Source organism: Gorilla gorilla, chromosome X, assembly GCF_029281585.2.
Source record: "Gorilla gorilla gorilla isolate KB3781 chromosome X, NHGRI_mGorGor1-v2.1_pri, whole genome shotgun sequence".
NCBI classification, from domain to species: domain Eukaryota; kingdom Metazoa; phylum Chordata; class Mammalia; order Primates; family Hominidae; genus Gorilla; species Gorilla gorilla.
In genome coordinates, this window is record NC_073247.2 from 48697099 (window position 1) to 48717190 (window position 20092).

The 20092-nt window shown below is 40.1% G+C and overlaps 1 protein-coding gene across 2 annotated transcripts in view; it reads left to right on the forward strand.

Annotated features, from left to right (window-relative positions):
- OTC (ornithine transcarbamylase) overlaps nucleotides 1-20092 on the forward strand; it is a 97367-nt gene that overhangs the window by 5011 nt on the left and 72264 nt on the right. The window contains exons 2-3 of one of the 2 annotated variants that reach the window (XM_055375568.2): nucleotides 17305-17403; nucleotides 17587-17787. The gene's annotated coding sequence lies outside the window, so the exon portion shown is untranslated. The remainder of the gene's footprint in view (nucleotides 1-17304; nucleotides 17404-17586; nucleotides 17788-20092) is intronic. The other variant, XM_004064002.4, reaches the window with a different exon arrangement.

The following is a 20092-nucleotide window of genomic DNA, read 5'->3' on the forward strand; positions in this document are numbered from 1 at the left end:
ATATATATATCTATATATATATATATCTATATATATATCTATATATATATATATCTATATATATATCATGTAACATAATACTATAGTCTATCTCAGAAGGTGGTTGTGAAATATTAGGTAATGCATGCAAAACTTATAGCTTGGTGCCTGGAATAGTGGAGCATTCAACAGTGTTAGCTATTAATAAGGCAAAGGCAGCTCACTGTATTAGTCAGCATAACCCATGCTATGCTGCAGCTCAAACAACACCCAAATCTCAGTGGCTTAACACAAAGAAGTTTCTTTCTCACTAATGCTGCATTTCCAGTGTGGGTCAGTTGGAGGATCTGCTCTACCTGCTCAAGCAGGGGCTTAGGCTACATATGGAAATTCAACTACCTTGTAGCAACATCATATACAACACATGACCTCTTTGGTTGCTGTAGCAGGGCAAGAGAGAGAGGAAGTTAGAAATGAAATGTTTCAGGCTGGGCGCGGTGGCTCATGCCGTAATCCCAGAACTTTGGGAGGCTGAGGCAGGTGGATCACTAGAGGTCAGGAGTTCAAGACCAGCCTGGCCAACATGGTGAAACCCTGTCTCTACTAAAAATACAAAAAATTAGCCAGGCGTGGTGGTGGGTGCCTGTAATCCCAGCTGCTTGGGAGGCTGAGGCAGGAGAATCACTTGAACTCGGGAGGCGGAGGTTGCAGTGAGCCGAGATCGCACCACTGCACTCCAGCCTGGGCAACAAGGAGAAAACTCTATCTCAAAAAAAAAAAAAAAAAGATATAAACGGAAATGTTTCAGGCCACAAGTAACATGTTTTTCCTTCTCACAACCCATTGGCTGGATTTAGCGTCATATGCCTCTGTGCACTGCAGAGAGGCTGGGAAATGTGGGAGAGCCAGTGGACATTCAGTGAGTAGTAAACAGCTCTGCCACAATCCCTGCAGTCAGATGGTTTAAGCCTGTGGAGCCACCTCCCTCATGTTGGAGAAGGCAGGTATAATTTTATATCTCTCAACGGTCACGCATGCTTTTGGTGTCCCCTTCATACATGGCCAAATATTCCTCTGCTCCTTAGGAAATCATGTTGATACACAGAAGCCATGACATGTCTGACAACGTGCACAAGTCTTAGCAGTTTCCTCTATTAATTCAAGTTGTTATTCATTTCTGGAGCATTGTATGTCAACTAGAAATAGAGGCATGTATGAACAAGGAAGACGTTTGATGGATTATGCTTCCTAGCTGTATTTGTTTCTTTCTCGACAGCATTCAACAAAACGTCCAAGGCTTGCAATTTTAAGTAGCATTACAATGCAGCTGCCATCGCTGTTTATTTCTCTATATGGAATCAGATAAACAGGTGTGTCTCTACAAACTCCGCTGGGAAATCCCATAAGCATATAAATTTACAAAACAGATTCTAATTACTTCTTTGATTTCTAAACTTTTTTAGTGCAGTTCTAGGATATATGATTTGAGGACTCATAGGTCCAAAGCCAGGGAGTTTTATTCATGAACAAGAAACAGAAGGCAGGTACAGTCTACTGCACATTTTATTATGCCAGAGAAGAAATTTTGCACTTTCCTTCCTCAGGGTAGAGTTTCAAAAGAAGAATTTTGAGGTATCTGTGACAGTAGTTGTATGAATAGGTAATGTCCTGAATGACTACTTTGAAGGATCATGTACTATGATGATAATGGCTTAGGTTAATATCTCTTATTACTGCTAGATATTGTTCTAAGCACTCTATGTATTAACTCTTTAAATTCCCGTATTACAGAAGAGAAAACTGGCATGCAGAGAAGTTAAGTTGCCCATGGTCTCTTAGTGAAATCATGGTGGGGGCTGGGATTTGAACACAGGAAGCCTGGTTCCAGAATCTATGTTCCTAGTAACTACACTCTACTGCTTCTTGAAAGAGCACAGAACAGCAGTCTTCAGACCTTTTAGCTTACACATCTTCATTTATAATCAACCAAAAGCCAGAAGACATGAGAGCTCATTAATGTAGCCCATGCAAATCAGCTTTCCTGGGTAGATATCTAGCACTAGAGGCGATCAGCTGGTGCACAGACTCAAGTCAGAAGATTGAGGAATGAGGCTGAGAAAAAAAGCCAGAGATCAAGGAAGATTACTCAGCAGAAGCAATACATGTGTATTTATATATTTGTATGCATGTGCTACTGTACTACTATATTGTGTATATTGTAAAGCATACACAAAAAACAAAAGATTTTAAAGGGTGAGATAAACATAATTAAAAGTTATATTATTTGTTTTGTTCCACCAAGATGGATTGTCTTGAGCATTCCCTAGGGCAGGGGTCCCCAACCGCTGGGGTTGCAGACCTCTACTGGTCTGGTCCATGGTCTCTTAGAAACCGGGCCACATGGCAGGAGGTGAGCAGCGGTAGAGCATTACCGCCTGAGCTTCACCTCCTGTCAGATGAATGAAGGCATTAGACTCTCATAGGAGCACAAACCCCATAGTGAACTGCGCATGTGAGGGATCTGGGTTGCCCGTTCCTTATGAGACTCTAACTAATGCTTGATGATCTGAGGTGGAACAGCTTCATCCCAAAACCAGCCCCATCCTCCCAACATTCCCCACCCTCTGGTCCATGGAAAAATTGTATTCCAGGAAACTGATCCCTGGTGCCAAAAAGGCTGGGGGCCGCTGCCCTAGGGGACATGCACCCCAGTTTAGAGAATAGGCTTGGGATAGCACAGTTTTGACTACAGGCTTTATCACTTACTACTTTAGTAATCTGGGCAAGCTGCTTACTCTCTGTCTCTGATTCTTCATCTGGTAAATCAGGATAACACCTCCTAATTTGCAGGATTGTTGTGTGGTTTAAATGATATGATGTGTACAAAACCTGTAGTGTCTGGTTTTCAGCAAGCTCTTTACTTATTACTTATTTTCTCCCAGAGTTTTAATTCCTATTATTTGTGTTTCATGGGCTGTGTTTTTAAAATTTCATTGCTTCCTACCCACTCCTGTAATTAAGCTGCAGGCAGCCCTGCAGTTAGACATGGCGCATCTAGATGGAGCCAGATTAATAGCTTTTTCATGCTGCATTATTGCAAATATGGCACAGCTGTGTCTCTGACAGAAAAGAAAATTGAGGAGACATCTGGAAAAACCTATGTGCATTTTACTTTGTGCAAAGCACTATAGGAATTGGGAGGGAGGAAGAAAGGGAGGACTAACTGACTGTCAGACACTTAAAAATGAATGGCCCAACTGTTCAGCAATTGTATATCTGTGAACAGAAGCTCCCTTTTACATCAGCTGTTAGTCACTGCCCTTTGTGATTGGGAATCAGGCTTGAAAATTCTGAGTGTATTTTGAGCCATTTTTATCTATGCCTTTCTGTGGGCGACTTTTTCCTAACAGGGTCCCTTGAAAACATTCAGTCTCATTTACTACCATTCACTAAAAATTTCACCTTTGATCCCAACTCTGAGTTTTTTTTTTCCTTCTTTAACCCCCTTTTAGAGTGTTAAGTCTGTTGGGTTTTTTTGGCACAAAGTTAACCAGAAAAGAAATGTCCTTGAAGGCATATCAATCAGGCTTCCAACTAAGGTTACACCCTCTTGTTAGGATAATTTGAGAAGGATTTATTTATAAAGGAACTAATTTTGAGGGGTTGGAAGGAGATTGGGGCAACCATGAGGCATTGTGCAGAAGATCCAGGGATAACAGCATTAGACCTGTTACTATTCTTTGGCCCAAAGAGAGAAAGGAATGGAGAGTTTATTAGAACTTGGAAGGAAAGAGAGTTTTGTAGAGCAGTATATCTTGAGAGAAACAGTGAATTTCTATTAAGGAGCAAGCCAACCCAAGATGTCCTTACAGAAAGGGGAGAATAAAAATTCTGACTTTACTCTACTCCCTCCCTCCATTCTCCTGCTGGGATTTCATTGGCCAAACCCAACCAGAAGCTAGAAGATATGAGAGCTCATTGATGTAGCCATGCAAATGAGCTTTCAAATCAGCTTTCATACATAGGTATCTAGTATTTGAGGCTGTCAGCTGGTGCACACAATCAGTGGGAAATGAAGCTCAAAAATAAAAATATAAAAATAAAAAAAAGAGAGAGATCAAGAAAAGCTACCCAGCAGGAGCAATCTGGCTAGGACACCACTGCTGGATGCAGGTACCGCTTTCACCATACTTTTAATTTTATTGTCCCTTTATTTTTCAGTCATAGTCTCCAGAGCAAAGTCCTAGGTGAGAGTATTCAATTGGCTGAGGCTAGTTCACCTGCCCGCACCCTGTTTGCCAAGGGGTGGGAAGAAAGAATATTGCTTGCCTTTGCGCTCCCTGGTAGGAATTGCACTTCTGCTTTTTTTCAAGACTCACACAATTAGAGATTTGTAGATATTAAGAAACAGCTCAGAAACAAGGTAGTTCTCTCTCCTCTAAAAAAAGATGTCTCCACTAACAATGACCTCCTAAATCTTTATTAATCTGCAACAGGAAACTAGCAGACAAGAGTACAGAGATCTGTGTTTTTATTTCCAGTTCTTTATCTTTTCTCCCTCATTTCCTTCCTTCCTCCATTTCCTGATCGTTGGAAAGCCCCTTTATCTCTCCAGATCTTTGTATGAGAGAGCAGCATTAAGATTACCAAATCTAGTTGTAAGTTCAAATGCTGGGCCATCAAAAAAACACATACAGGCCCACCAAATAGCAATGCCTTAGTCAACATTTTCCTGGTAGAAACCTCTTGGTTTGTTGATACCTAACCTTCATTGAAGATGCATGTCTCTCAATACAATGTTGTGTTTTTCTTGGCTGCTGTTTATGTAGGAAACATTTATATTGTATTTATATCCTTAAAATGCAATGTAACATTTTTTAACAGAGTAAAAGATGAGACACACATAAGAGACTCCTCTGCACTGTGTGCCTTCTGATATGCATTCACAAGGGACAACAAATATTCTCACTCTGAAAAGTCCATCTACATTTTTCTCCAAATTTCCTTGCCTCCAGTCTCTAATCTTGTTCCTTCCATGTCCCTAAATATCTGGCCAAACCATTAACCCCTGATCATGATTTGGTATAGGTCTATGCCTCCGGTCTTCTCTCCCTCCACATAAAATGCAGTGAGAAGCACTGCTTGAAGGTTTGCTCACTGGGAGGGTTTGCCGTATTCACCGCTTGAATTCAGTATAGATGCTCGACCGACAATGAATCTTGAATTGTTGGATCCAGACCAATCTATAATTACATTTCTCAACCTTCATCAATCATCCTTACACTCTATTCCCATACACAATTCCCTGAATTTTTTCCATTATAAACTAGAAATCTGGAAGCTCTTTGGCCTTGTCTGGCTTTTGACTTTGTTATTGCTACCGTCCTCCAAGGGCCATGCTGAAATCTGACAATCTTGGGAAATGATAGAGAAGACAGGAGGATGATGAGAACTGGCTTTCTCTTGCAAGTAACTCCCTCAGGTTAAAAAAAAAGCATCTTCAATCAAGGGAAGAACAGTTTCATCAGACAAAGCAAGAGAGACTTCTGAAGCTGGCAAAAGAGATTTAATGAGAATTAAGGGTTTGGCATTCATGGGGTCTTCTAAATCCTCTCATGTATTTCCATGTCAATTTTCCAGCTTTCAGTCTAACTCAGATAATGCCACAATATCCACCTAAGAAACCTGTCAGGGCTGTGAGTACTACTGACATTGTAATTGATCAGCATGCAGGATCAAACCAAAGTCTGAATTTATCTTTGACCATCTCAGATCTGCTGAGGCAAATGACTTTTTTCACCATTAAGCTATTTGTTATAAGAAATAGCCGCCTCATCAGCTGTCATTGAACTCCTCATGCCCTTTATACCATTCTTGAATCATACTCTCAATGGGCATTCCAGGTGACCATAGGCAACTGTTTAAGTTGTTTTGCAGCTGTGTTTCTAAGGTTCAGTTTACTGTCAGTCAACCAGTCCTGATTTTTAATTTTCCCTGAGAGTCAGTTGCCTCTGGCTTGTTTTGTGACACCGGTTTCTGAATCCATCAGAGTTCTTGAGAAATAAAAAGGATTTAGTGGGATCACTTTAAGTTGATCAAATTGTTTATTCTAAATAAATAATACATCCACACTTTGCCCCCTTCCTTTTTTTGTTTATTTGTTTTTTGCAAACAAGATCAACCATGTTTATTTTTAAACAAGAGAAATTATAAACCAGGATATTCTTTGAAAAATTAGGTAGAAGGCAAAAAATCATCAGGGAATGCATAGAGTTTACGGAAAGTCTAGAAAGAGATACTTGGGCAAAGGTGAGAAACTAGGGAAGAGAGGTAGCAGGAAATTGGGTTAGGATGTTGCTGCTGACTTTGCTGAAGTCCACAACCACTGCTGGACCTAAACACCATGGCAAGGACTTGCTAGCCACGGGACACAGTCAGCATTATTGGTTGGTAAATCTCATCTCACTGCCTCTTTTACTTTAGTCCTTCAAGATCCAAAGCCCCAGGTGGGGAGCATTCCAGACTGGATCATGTGCCCATGACCTGGCTTAGCAGCGGGTGGAGAAAGGGAGTAATACTTTACACTAAGACTCACACAATGGGAACTAGTTGGGGGGCGGGTTTGGATGCCAGGCAATGAAAACTTATTTTGTCTGAATCAGTAGTAGAAAGTGCTTTCATTAGGAGTCCAGAAGTTGTTTTCTATTTCTCACTTCAACACTTGCTTTCTTTCTGTTTCTCCCACCTTTACCTAATCTTAAGGAAATCACTGTACCTTTCTGGTCCTCTGGAGGAGAGAGTTAAACTAAGATATTCAGGGCCCATCTGTATCTAATCCATCTATGTCTAATGCTCTATCATCTTAGACCTCTCACGAATCTAGTAAGGAAGGTACTATGCTTACATGAGGAGTTTAATAAATGCATACATAGTCCAAGATCGTTCCCTTTATCTAAGTGGAAGCTATTTTTAAATGCTTATTTTAGGTTCAGAGGTACATGTTCAGGTTTGTTATATGGGTAAACTCCTGTCACGGGGTTTGTTGTACAAATTATTTCACCACCTAGGTACTAAGCCTAGTACCCAATAGTTTTTTTTTTGCTCCTCTCCCTCCTCCTACTAATGGGTAGTTTTAAATGATCATTTTGACCCAGTTTCTTATTGAATATGAAACTTTTACATATGTTAGATTCTACATATTTATGGAATTCCCCTATAATAGTTGATATTAAAGCATTTTTACCTTACTTACCCTTTAACGTTTTATATTTATTTTAATGGACCCCTCAGTAACCACTCCACCCCAGCCCACAAAAGTTAAAATGCTTATAAAAATCAAGGTGAACCTTAGGGAGAATGGTGATAAAGGAAGTTGATATTCTAGGAGACCTTAGGGTCTTATCAAGGTTGATGCATCAGTTTTACTTCAAATTTCTTATCTATCTAATTATTTCACCAGTTTGATTAAATGAAGCTAAAATTGGTATTGATGAAAAGAGAAAGCACAATCAAAAAAGCAGATAAGCAAATAATTGAACGCAAATAACTTTTAATTATACTCACTTAATAACATTAAGGAATAGTGTCAGGTGCCAACATCACTTTGTCAAATCAAAGGGCAGTGTTGGGATGAAAAAGAAGAAAATAGCACAGAATGTGTTGAAAATTGTGGTAAATTTCAAAATTGTGAAACACTATTATATGAATTTGGTTGAAAATAACCCTGAATCCTAGGTCGAGAATATGTTCAGACCCTCCAATGAAAACCCCACTTTTTGCATCCCTCCACACATCTTATTACTTGTAGAATTCTACTAAAGTCCCCAAGCTTCCCCAGACCCAGAGAAATAAGTGGGTTTCCAGGAATGACAGTTACATCTGGCAGGTTTAAAATGCTTTTCCACTTGAAATTATAATGGGAATATTAGCAAATAGCTTTAACTTTAAGTTGATCAAATAGTTTCTTCTAAACTAAAGAATACATTCACAGTTTGCTCCCTTCGTTGTTTTTTTGTTTTTTTTGTTTGTTTGTTTGTTTGTTTTTTTTTGCAAACAAGATCAAGCATGTTTCTTTTTAAACAAGAGAAATTATAAACCAGGATATTCTTTTTAAAATTAGGTAGAAGGCAAAAATGCTTATTTCCCACCCCCCATAGTATTTAATTTTTTGGTAGAATAATAACATATGTAAAACATTATGAAACAAATAAGAATCAAAGTTATAATATGCAGATAATATGGTTCTTTAAAGTAAAAGTAAGGCCTCCTTTGTGCCCTCTTAATGAACATTCCATTATAAATCTAATCACTCTTGTATCCTCTTATCACCATAGATTGGTTTTGTCAGTTTCTGATTTTTTTTTTCTTTTTTGAGACAGTGTCTTGCTCTGTCACCCAAGCTAGAGTACAGTGGCACGATCTCGACTCACTGCATCCTCTGCCTCCCGGGTTCAAGCAATTTTCCTGCCTCAGCCTTCTGAGTAGCTGGGATTACAGGCGCCTGCTACCATGCCCCACTAATTTTTTGTATTTTTAGTAGAGACAGGGTTTTACCATGTTGGCCAGGCAGGTTTTGAACTCCTGACCTCAAGTAATCCGCCTGCCTCGACCTCCCAAAGTGCTAGAACTACAGGTGTGAACCACTGCGCCCAGCCAGTTTCTGAATTTTCTGTAAATGAAAAACACACTTTTTTATATCTAGTTTTTTCACTCAATGTTATGTCTGTGAAATTGTTCATATTGTTTTGCGCCCTTCCTAACCCAAAATTATCTGGATTATTTATTCTCTCTGTCTAGTTTCCTATTGCCATGATGCACATAAGAAAAAATACCTCGTAGTAATATAAACTAACCAATACATACAGAAGATGATATGTGAACAACATATGCATTGGAGAAAAAGAGTATAGGGATGGGGAGGTTTCAGTGACATTATATAGACACTGAAGATGATCTTGATGTGTTATTTTCATATGGATTTTGAAAAATGTATCACTGATGTCTCTAGAGTCATTCTGTGTTCAAGTGATTGGGGGAACCTACTTTAGAAAATGACTGAGTTGTTTCCATGTCCCCTGTTGCTTTGAATAAACAGACTGTAATTGTAAATTTTAACTGGCAAAAAGAGTAGTGAAGGGATTTTATGATCCATTTTTATTATACATCTTCATTACACCGGAAGGCAATAATCACTCTTGGCATTTATAGAGTCTTTTGTATTTTTGAAGTACTTAACAATCATTTATTGTTTAATCTTATTTTCATCTTAAATGGGATAGGTTGGTTAGCATAACAGGGTCACAGAAGGACAATAAAAGATTAGAAACTTGTAATGTTAGACAGTTGTACTGAGGGAGAACAAAGTTCTTGGCTTTCACATTATTTAGGCAAAAAGAGAAAAGAAGAAAGAAGAAAACACATCATAGGTCTTCAGTAAGAAACACTGTTTCTTTTTTATTTTCCACTAGTTTAGACGACAAGAGTGTGATTTCTTTGTTTGTTGTTTTTTGTCTTTTTTATTCTTTATTTTATTCTATTTAAATTTATTATTTTCTTAAATTTCACTTTTTTTTTTTTTTTTTTTATGGAGACGGTGTCTCGCTCTGTCACCCAGGCTGGAGAGCAGTGGCACTATCTCGGCTCACTGCAACCTTCGCCTCCCAGGTTCCAGCAATTCTCCTGCCTCGGCCTCTCGATGCATAGCTGGGATTACAGGTGTCCACAACCATGCATGGCTAATTTTTGTATTTTTAGTAGAGCCGGGGTTTCACCACGTTGGTCAGGCTAGTCTCGAACTCCTGACCTCGTGATACGCCCGCCTCAAAGTGCTGGGATTACAGGCGTGAGCCACCATGCCCAGCCTGAATTTCACTTTTAATACAGCTCTGGAGTGGGGTGGGGGTATGAAAGAAAGACGGACACCTCAACACTTTTATTTGTAGGAAAGTGATTAGAATAAGCCAAGAACTGAGCCAGGGATGGGGCCTCTCACCACATGTGCCAATGGTAGTAGTTAACAAAAGCTAACATTTATTGAACACTGAGCTAGGTACTGTGCTACAGTACTCTCTATTCATTATTACATTTCATACTCACAACAAAGCTATGAGTAGGAGCTGCTAGTACTGCTTGCCAGATGATTCACTTACTTCTTAATGGTAATACATTGCATAACAATGAAGGTGACCTGGAAATCCATGAACTCCTTGGTTCCCTGGAAGAAATGGTGAACTCCAGTTGAAAAATTCTGGAGGAATAAATCAATAATGGTGAATATGTAGCACCTATGACCTAGGCTCCAAACACTCAACAAAGCCCCATGAAAAGGGCTTGTTTCTCTTGAATCTTGAAGACAGGATTCCCATGGTCTATCTTCCAGACCCTAAACAGGTCACATCTTTACAGGCCACAGAGTTGTTACCAGTGGAGCAGCCTTGAGAGAAGAAGGCTGTGTTTAATCATTAGCTTAAGGTGAGGGCAGAGCCCCTGCTTAGTAGATATAGCCCAATAAAGCAATCAATAGCAGGTCAAGAGCACCTCCCAAGTAGGGTCTGAAGAGAGGCACCAACTACAAAGATGGTTTCAAGTTTCACCAAAAAACAGAAATGGGCAGAGAAGGCATTCACCAAGCAGTGACTTTTGAAGCCATCCAAGACACGTTTCCTGGGCTCAAGGGGAGAATATTGCCATGAAAATTATTACTGGGACAGTGCTCCTAGACCAAACCCTGGTCAGTAGAAAGCAATGAAAATGATCTCATGGGGTCCCCATCGCTCAGGCCCTGGGAGTGTCTGGTAGTCACAGGGAGCATTAGGGCTGATTGTTGAGACACTGGTGAACTTTGAGCCTCTGTGATTTCCCTGTTTGCTCTGTGCCTGATAGCTTTCAGTCTGCTAACAAATCTCCTTTATGCAGTTTAACCTCTGTACTTCCAATGGGGAGGAATTGGAATCAGCCTATGGGAGAAGAAATAGCTCTAGGATTCTGTGTGGGAACTTGAAGAGATAAAAGGGCATCCTTGAAAGAGAACCTCGCGCTTTGCATCTCAACTGCCTCTGACACAAAGTTGGGTCATTAACCTTATTTATTTACCCCTTTCTTACCTCATAAATTGTGTTGTGCATTTCCTAATCTTATCTTCTGTGCAGAAATTTACCAGATCACAAAATAAAAAGAACCAGGTATGGAAACTTGAGACTTTTGTCCATATCTAAGCTCAAAAAATTCTGGATTCTGCTTAAAATCAATAACTTCCAGGGCAAATGATTAACAGAATAGTGATTTCAATGGAAATGTGGTCTATATGACAAGAGAGAAGCGAGATTATACTTGAATTTGATGATTGGCATTTCACACTCTGTTCAGAATTTTAGCCTTTATGAAGGACCCTGTCTACCTTCTTCAAATGCCTCAATTGAAAGGGTATGGCAGGAAAAGGGATGGAGAGGGGGTCAGAGATCATCTTCACTGATTTCACAATTTCCCCTAGGGCCCACCTGTTTGAATAAATACCTAGTGGTGATGTAGCAAGAAAACACCCCTGAATCAATATTTTTAGACAAACTACCATTACTATTACCATCTGTTAATTAGGAAGTAACTCTCAGATCGCTTGAACCCAGGAGGCAGAGGTTGCTGTGAGCCGAGGTTGTGCCACTGCATTCCAGCATGGGTGACAGAGCGAGACTCTGTCTCAAACAAACAAACAAACAAAAAACATAAAAAATAAAAAATAAAGTAATTCCCAGATTCTCTGTAAATCAGGAGCTCTTTTGGTGATATATATATATATATATATATATATATATATATATATATATATATATATACACACACACACACACATATATACACACACACATATATATACACACACATATACACACACACACACACACACACACACACACGTGGAGAGAAAAAAAGGAGCCAGCTAATGGGTGATTTCCTTTACTATAATAATTCTAATTTATTTCTTATTGCCAGTTTCCACACAGGTCCAAGCCGCAAAACAATACCGTCTCACAACAGAGCAGAGCTTTACAGCTTATAAAACATTCTGGGAATATTAGAATATTAACACATGAAGATTTTTGGGTCCTTCAGCACATTAGATATGACCTGGGACATAGAGGACTCTTAAGAAAAGAGAAATTGGGCATCCACATGTGGAAAAAAAAAACTCAATCTCAACCTCAAGCCTTAGACAAAACTCACAGTGGATCACAGATCTGAATGGAAAATGTAAGGCTACAACACTTTCAGAAGACATGGGGAGAGAATCTTTGTTACCCTGGGTTATGCAAAGAGTTCAACAGCATGATCCAGAGAAAGGAAACAAATGGTAAATTGAACTTGATCAAAATTTAAAAATTTTGCTTTGTGAAAAACATAGTCAGGAGACTGAAAAGACAAGCAACAGACTGGGAAAACACATTTGCAAGTTACATATCCAATAAAAGTGTTGTATCCAGAATATATATGTAGAACATTCAAAACTAAACATTAAGAAAATAAACAATTCAAGTAAAAAAAAAAAGAAGAAGAATGGGGGTCAGGCAAGCTCAGTGGCTCACGCTTGTAATCCCAGTGCTTTGGGAGTCTAAGGCTGGAGGACTGTTCAAGACCAGGAATGTGAGACAAGCCTGGGCAACATAGTGAGACTCTATACCTACCAAAAAATTTAGTTTGGTGTGGTGGCACACACCTATACTCCTAGCTATTTGGGAGGCTGAGGTTGGAGGATCGCTTGAGCCCAGGAGGTCAAGGTTACAGTGATCTATGATCACACTATTGTGAAACCGCCTTTGCAAAATTATGACAGACAGTGAAAGAGATCTAACTTGACCGAATCCATCTTGCTTCTAACCTTCAAGCTGTCCTTGTTCATTCCTGGGCATAGGCTGAACTAATTTTGGGAGAAACTTAGTTTATAGTTTATGGTTTAAACAAAGACGGTAACACCCCTTTCCCAAAGTGACCGCCTTCCTGCCTGGGGACTAGACTTCCTTTGTAGGCCTAACATTAGCCACAAGATCAGATGAGCCAGTTTATTGATCTGGTGGTGCCAGCTGATCCATCAAGCACAGTACTGATACCCCAAGCACTGATTTTAGAAGCAGTTTAGGGAGGGTCAGAATTTTGTAGCCTCCAGCTGCATAACTCCTAAACCATGTATTTTTTTTTTTTGAGGCGAAGTCTTTTTCTGTCACTCAGGCTGGAGTGCAGTGGTGCGAACTCAGCTCACTGCAACCTCCGCCTCCTGGGTTCCAGTGATTCTCCTGCCTCAGCCTCCCGAGTAGCTGGGATTACAGGTATGTGCCACAACACCTGGCTAATTTTTGTATCTTTAGTAGAGACAGAGTTTCACCATGTTGGCCTGGCTGGTCTCGAACTCCTGACCTTAAGTGATCTGCCCACCTTGGCCTCCCAAAGTGCTGGGATTACAGGCATGAGCCACCGTGCCCGACCCTAAACCATAATTTCTACTACAAAGGCAATCTAGTCCCCAAGCAGGAAGGAGGTCTGCTTTGGGAAAGGGCCATTATCGTCTTTGTTTAAACCATAAACTGTGAACTAAGTTTCTCCCAAAGTTAGTTCAGCCTCTGCCCAGGAATGAACAAAGACAGCTTGGAGGTTAGAAGCAAGATGGACTCGGTTAAGTTAGATCTCTTTCACTGTCTCAGTCATAATTTTGCAAAGGTGGTTTCAATTGCATTCTAGCATGGGTGACATAGTAAGACTCTGTCTTCAAAAGAAAAAAAAGGTAGGTAAAATATTTAACAGATATTTTACCAAGAAAGATAAATGGATGACAAAAAGATGCTCAACATCATTAGCCTTTAGGGAAATGCAAATTAAAACCACAATTTGTACTACATAACTGTTGGGGTGACAATGAAAAATATTTGCAATACCAAATGCTGGAAAGGTTGTGGAACAAACGGACCTCTCATGCATTACTGCTGAGATTGCAAAATGGTATATTAACTCTGCAAAACCGCGTGACAGTTTCTTCAACAGTTAAACATAACATATAACTACCAGATATACAGCTATTCTACTCCTAGATAGTTACCCTAGATAAATAAAACTTATGTTGACACAAAAACCTATATGCAAATGTTTGTAGTAGCTCTATTTACAAACTCCTCAAGCGGGAAACAACTCAATTGTCCTTTAATGGGGGAATGGATAAATAAACTGTGATATAACGATACAATGGAATACTACTCAACAATAAAATGGAACATATTAGTGATACACACAACATGGGTAAATCTCAAAGACATTATGCTAAGGAGCAAGTCCAAAAATACTACATAGTGTATGGTTCCAATTATGTCACATTCTGGAAAAGGCAAAACTATCAGGGAGAGAGGAGAAGATCAATATACCAGGGATTAGAAAAGAAGAGGATGTGATTACAAAGGAATTTAAAAGGGAGTTTTCTGGAGTGATACAACCATTGCGTATTCTGATTGTGGTGATGGTTATACAAATCTACACATGTGTTACAACTCATAGCACTGTAGGCTAAAAAATGTTAAGTTTATTACATACTGATGTAAGCATTTTTTAAATAATAAAACATATCAAGTACATTCATTTAACAAAAGAAAAATTGTGAGAGAGTATTGATTTCCATTTGCAGATAAGGAAACTGACTTTCCCAAGGTTATTCAACCAATAAATAGGTTCTGAACTAGAATCCACTTCTAGAATATTATTTTTTTCCTGTTGTTATATAAGAAACAAACCTTCAAACACCTAAGCCAAATTGTGTATTAGTTAGCATGCATTTGATTGCAAGTAACGAAAACCCCAATCCAGAGGGATTGTTCTTCTATAAGGACATTTGCTATTTCACATAATGAAGTGGCAGGTGGTAGGGAGACTCATGAGGCTGGTTGATTTTGCAACTCAGTGATGTCCTAAATGACTAAGATTCCTTCCTTCTTCCACTCAGCCAACCACAGCTTCCTTATAAGGCTACTTCCTCTCATTGTCACAGGGTGGCTACTGGTCTCAGACAAGGATACAAGCTTCTTTGTCCATATCCAGTGGAAAATAGCTCACCAGCAACAGTCCCACAGAACTCGGAAGACTTAACTAGTGTGTACTGCATGCAAATGCTGCGGCTTCTTAGGATCTTAAAGATTCTAGGCAACCAGCTATAAAAATTATTTATGTAACTAGTAACACTCTGAAACAAATCAGAGCTTCGCACTGCAGTAATCGCCATCTGTCTTGTTTGTATGGATCTCAAATTTGCAGTATTTTTTTGATAATAGCTATCTATGCCCGGGCTCTTAGACACTATACCTCATGTTTGATTAGCATGTTAAAATTTCCACAGCACCATAATAACTCATTTTATTTAGTTGGACAGGTGAGGACTCTGAGGTTACCGAATGACTTAGCCAAATTCACCATGAGTGAGTGACTGAGCCAGAGGTCACATTTGATCTTCAAACATCATTCTCATCATTCTTTCCTTTATATCACATTGATTCCCTCTTCAGTGCTTGGATTTCACTAGGGAAGCACACTGGCAATTTCAAAGAAATATTTCAAGTTTATACAGATACTTAAAAGCTCAAAATGTCAGAGAACTAACATTCTTTATATCCCCAATAGCAACATTTGGCTATTTGGAATTTGATTCTCAGTAATAGGATAAATGTGAAATCCTAGCATCTCATTAACTTCTTCGTCTCCCTTCTTTCAACAGCCAATCAATTTTCATGATAGGTGAATTCTAATTTCTAAATCGCTCTTGTGTCCATCTCCTGTTTTCTATTTCCACAGCCCTAATATGTATTCAGGCCTCATATATGTCACACAATAACCTCTTTGTCTCCTTGCCTCTATTTTCTTCACATTGTACTTCTCACACAATGGCCCCAGGTTAATGGTTTCAAAACCCAATGCAAATAATGACATATGTCTTCTTGTCTGCCCCAGCTCCAAAACTTTAATAATCTTCCTTTGACTACAGATTAAATTCTCAACTCTATAATCTGGCTTTCAAGGCCTTCAGCAATCTGGCTTCAATATTTCTTTCCAAACCTTGAGAAAATCCTCCTTTCTGGATGGGAGTAGTAGACAGTGGTATACTGGAGCCAGCTCACAGTAGCTTGCAGGAACTTTTTTTTTTCTTTTTTTTTTTTTTTTTTTTTTGAGATGGAGTCTTGCTCAGTCACTCAGGATGGAGTGCAGTGGCGCGATCTCGGCTCACTGCAAGCTCCGCCTCCCGGGTTCACGCCATTCTCCTGCCTCAGCCTCCCAAGTAGCTGGGACTACAGGCACCCGCCACCACGCCCAGCTAATTTTTTTGTATTTTTAGTAGAGATGGGGTTTCCCATGTTAGCCAGGATGGTCTCGATCTCCTAAGAACTATTTTTATACCTCTCTTCATCTCTGTGTTCAGTGAAGTCACATTAGTAGCTTGAAATTGGCTGTGGTGGGAATATTTACACCTTACAAGTCAGACTGCTACAATTCAGAGCTTTTGTTTGTTTGTTTGAAGAGCTAGTTATTAAACATTTACCAGCATACCACTATTTACAGGCTAACTGGGACTAAACTTGAGAGTGAGGGTGCAATATGGTATTGGGGACCAAGTTGTTGACACAGAAAGCTCAGGTACCAACTCAAAGATAGGAGGGCCAGGGGGAAAAGAAAAAGAAGCTGTGTTGCAAAACTGTTGAGAAGGTAGATCTGGGCAAAAGTTGAGTTTCCATAGAAGCAGACATCGAGAAAGGGGTTTGGGTTCAAGTAGTTGATTTGGGAGGTAGTCCCAGGAAGCACTGGCAGGGTAGTGAGGGAAATGAGACAGGGAAGGGAAGGTGGCTAATACAGGGTAGATTGATGAGCAGGTTATTACTGTGGGCAATTGAGGTTCAATTCCACTGGGGACCTTTTGGGGAGCATGTAGAATGTGCTTCATAGTTGCCACTGCTATGGTTTGAATGTCAACTGAAAAGCTTATGTTGAAATTTAAGTGGCATTGTGATGGTAGTAAGAGGTGGGACTGTTAAGAGATGTTTAGAACGTGAAGGCTCTGTCCTCATGAATAGATTAATGTGGTTATCACAGGAGTGGGTTTGTTATCAAGAGAATAGGTTGTTATAAAAGCAAGTTCAATCCTCTCTGTCTCTCACTCTCACCCTCTCTTGCCCTTCTACCTTCTGCCATGGAATGGCAACGCACAAAGGCCCTCTGCAGATGCCGGAACCATTCTGTTGGACTTCCCAGCTCCAGAACTGTAAGCCAAATCAACTTTTCTTTATAAATTACCCAGTCTGTGGTATTCTGTTACAGCAACACAAAATGGACAAAGCCACCCACACAAAGAGTGAGGAATATGAGAAGTTTATCCTCAAGAAGACAGCAGTGGGTATTTGCATTAAGAAGTGGCAGGTATGTAGGGGAAGACCGAATGCCAAGGGGATATAAACAAGACACAGACACTCATAGTTTTTTGTTTTCATAGCGTGCTTGGTGGTGGTGGGGCTTCATTTCAATGGCCAATGATGGAATGTATTTTTCCAGTTATATATCATTTGTTTTTACCCTACACACTCTATTTGTTCCTTCCTTTAGGTCTACTCACAGGTTCCTTTTTTTGCTGCAATATCCTTTGTAGCTCCCTCCAGTTTTGACTATTTTCTGATTCTCGCAATTCATCAAAAATCGGTGCCACCTTTTTCAGGAACCCCATCTAATCCCCACCTCCTGATGATAGAAGTTAGAAGAGGGTCACGTCAAGCTGGAGGTCTCCTGTGGCTTGAAGCAAGGGAGCAGGTAACAAGCCCCTCCACCTGGTTAAGATGTTTGGGGTCAGAGAGCAGAGACAGAAATTGTATTCTGGAGTCATTCCAAATGGTGAATATTGGAAGGAACTCATCATTCCTGTTTTATCACTCTGTCTCTCAGAACCCACACAGCACAGAGGATTGGCTTATGATGGCTGCACAATTGTTGATGGTGGCAGAGAAAAATGGATGAATGAAAGGCTAGGTGAACAAAGAGAACTAGATAGGTAGTGAAACAAGAAAGTTAAAATTGAGTTAGAGAAATCATGGGGTCAGCAAGAGCCCCTGGATGAATTCTGAGGATGAACATCAAAGCCTGTAAAGTAAAACAGACTCCACATATGACATAATCAGCAGAAGCTGGGTAGTTGAAATCTACCCCTCAACAAGTTCATTGAGATGCCCTGCCTTTAGAGATTCGGTGAAATTGCTTTTAACTTCATCCCACTTGTGATGCAGCTCCCCTTTTCCAATTTATCTGGGAGTTATTGGTATCTTAACTTTTTTTTAGTTCCCTCTGGCTTTGAGCTTCTGCATCTGTAGCATTAGGAGGGTTTGTGAGTTGCTTTGGCATCTCAAAAATGCTGCCTGTACTCTCTAGCATGGAATTGCAGACACTTCTTGATTTCTCCCCAAGCATTACCAATATGAGTTGTGTGTATGGCTAGCACAGTTCAGTGAAGATATGAGGTCAAGCTATGGGCTTTATATTAGCCTGTGGTTTGGCCTCATCTCCCTCAGGCTCCATGCAAACATTCAATTTCATTCCTGTATTATGTGGAGCGCTTTTGCTCTCTGAAACCTATTCAATAACTGGCCTTGTTTGCCTCTTCAAAGATGCTTTATTATGTTTTCAAATTCACTCTCTCCCTTCTCACCTCTGTACCTTTGCAAGCAGTTGCTTCTGTCTGGAATATCCTTTCCAGAATGGAAGATTTGGTAGAGTTTGGGAAATGTCAGTCTTTCCCCTCACTTTATCTCACATCATTCTCTGTAAGTAGAAGGAAATGGTGACAATATTTATTTCTCTACTAGTATTAATTATGACATCACAAACATCTCGGCTCCTGAGGTGGCCATAGTTGGTTTTTAAATAACACTTTTTGGTATTCCACAAACTTCTGGAAAATATTTACTTGGGTTTGCTAAAGTCATATAAATTGACCAGAAGAGGCAGCCCTACCCCTGCCCCTCCTCTCCTTCCTCCTACCCTTCCTACCTTAGAGGGCTCCCGCTTCTTCGAAGCCAGACAACTTTGTCTGGACCTCTCCTATGGGCTTGTATTATGGATATTTGTTTATAAATCATACCACCTTTACTGAACTGTGAACTCTGCAAAGGTGATGTCATCTTCCCTCTCTGAAACTTCAGTGCAGCCCGGTATCTGATACAGAATTGACTTTGAATCACCTGATTTCTAACTGAGGATAAATGAATAAATGTGAAGTTGCAGATGGCCCCTTAGTGATCTGAATAGGCTGCTAGGGGAAGAGCATATGGTATTCCCACTTCCCACTTGTACTGACTGTGGGGTGCTGTTAGAATCAATAGGCAACTATTTCTTTTCTTTTTCTTTCTTTCTTTTTTTGAGACAGAGTCTCACTCTGTCACCCAGGCTGGAGTACAGTGGTGCAATCTGGGCTCATTGCAACCTCTATCTCCCGGGTTCAAGCGACTCTCATGCCTCAGCCTCCCAAATAGCTGGGATTACAGGTGTGCACCACCACGTCTAGCTAATTTTTGTATTTTTAGTGGAGACGGGGATTCACCATGTTGGCCAGGCTGGTCTCGAACTCCTGGGCTCAAGTGATCTGCCCGCCTCAGCCTCCCAAAATGCTGGGATTATAGGCATGAGCCACCGTGCCCGGCCAGCAATTATTTCTTTATTGAAGACTTATGTGCAAGGCACAAAGGGAGCTCCAGGACTGAGATATTTTTACTATACCTTCTCTATCGTCTTGCACCCCCCAAATAGCTTCCAGGGCACTTGTTTCTATTTGTTTTTGTGGAAAGACTGGCAATTAGAAGTAGAAAAGTGAAATAAATGGAAATAGTACTACTCAGGGCTGTCACATCTACATCTGTGTTTTTGCAGTGCCAATTTGCATTTTCTGAGTGAGTTACTTCTACTCACCTTCACAGCAGCCAGTACTGCAGTGCCTTGCATATATTATATCCTCAATGAGTACTTGTCAATTGATTTTGTACATGCGTGTGACAGTATAAATATATTATGAAAAATGAGGAGGCCAGGCAATAAAAGAGTCAGGATTTCTTCCAAAAAAAATACACAG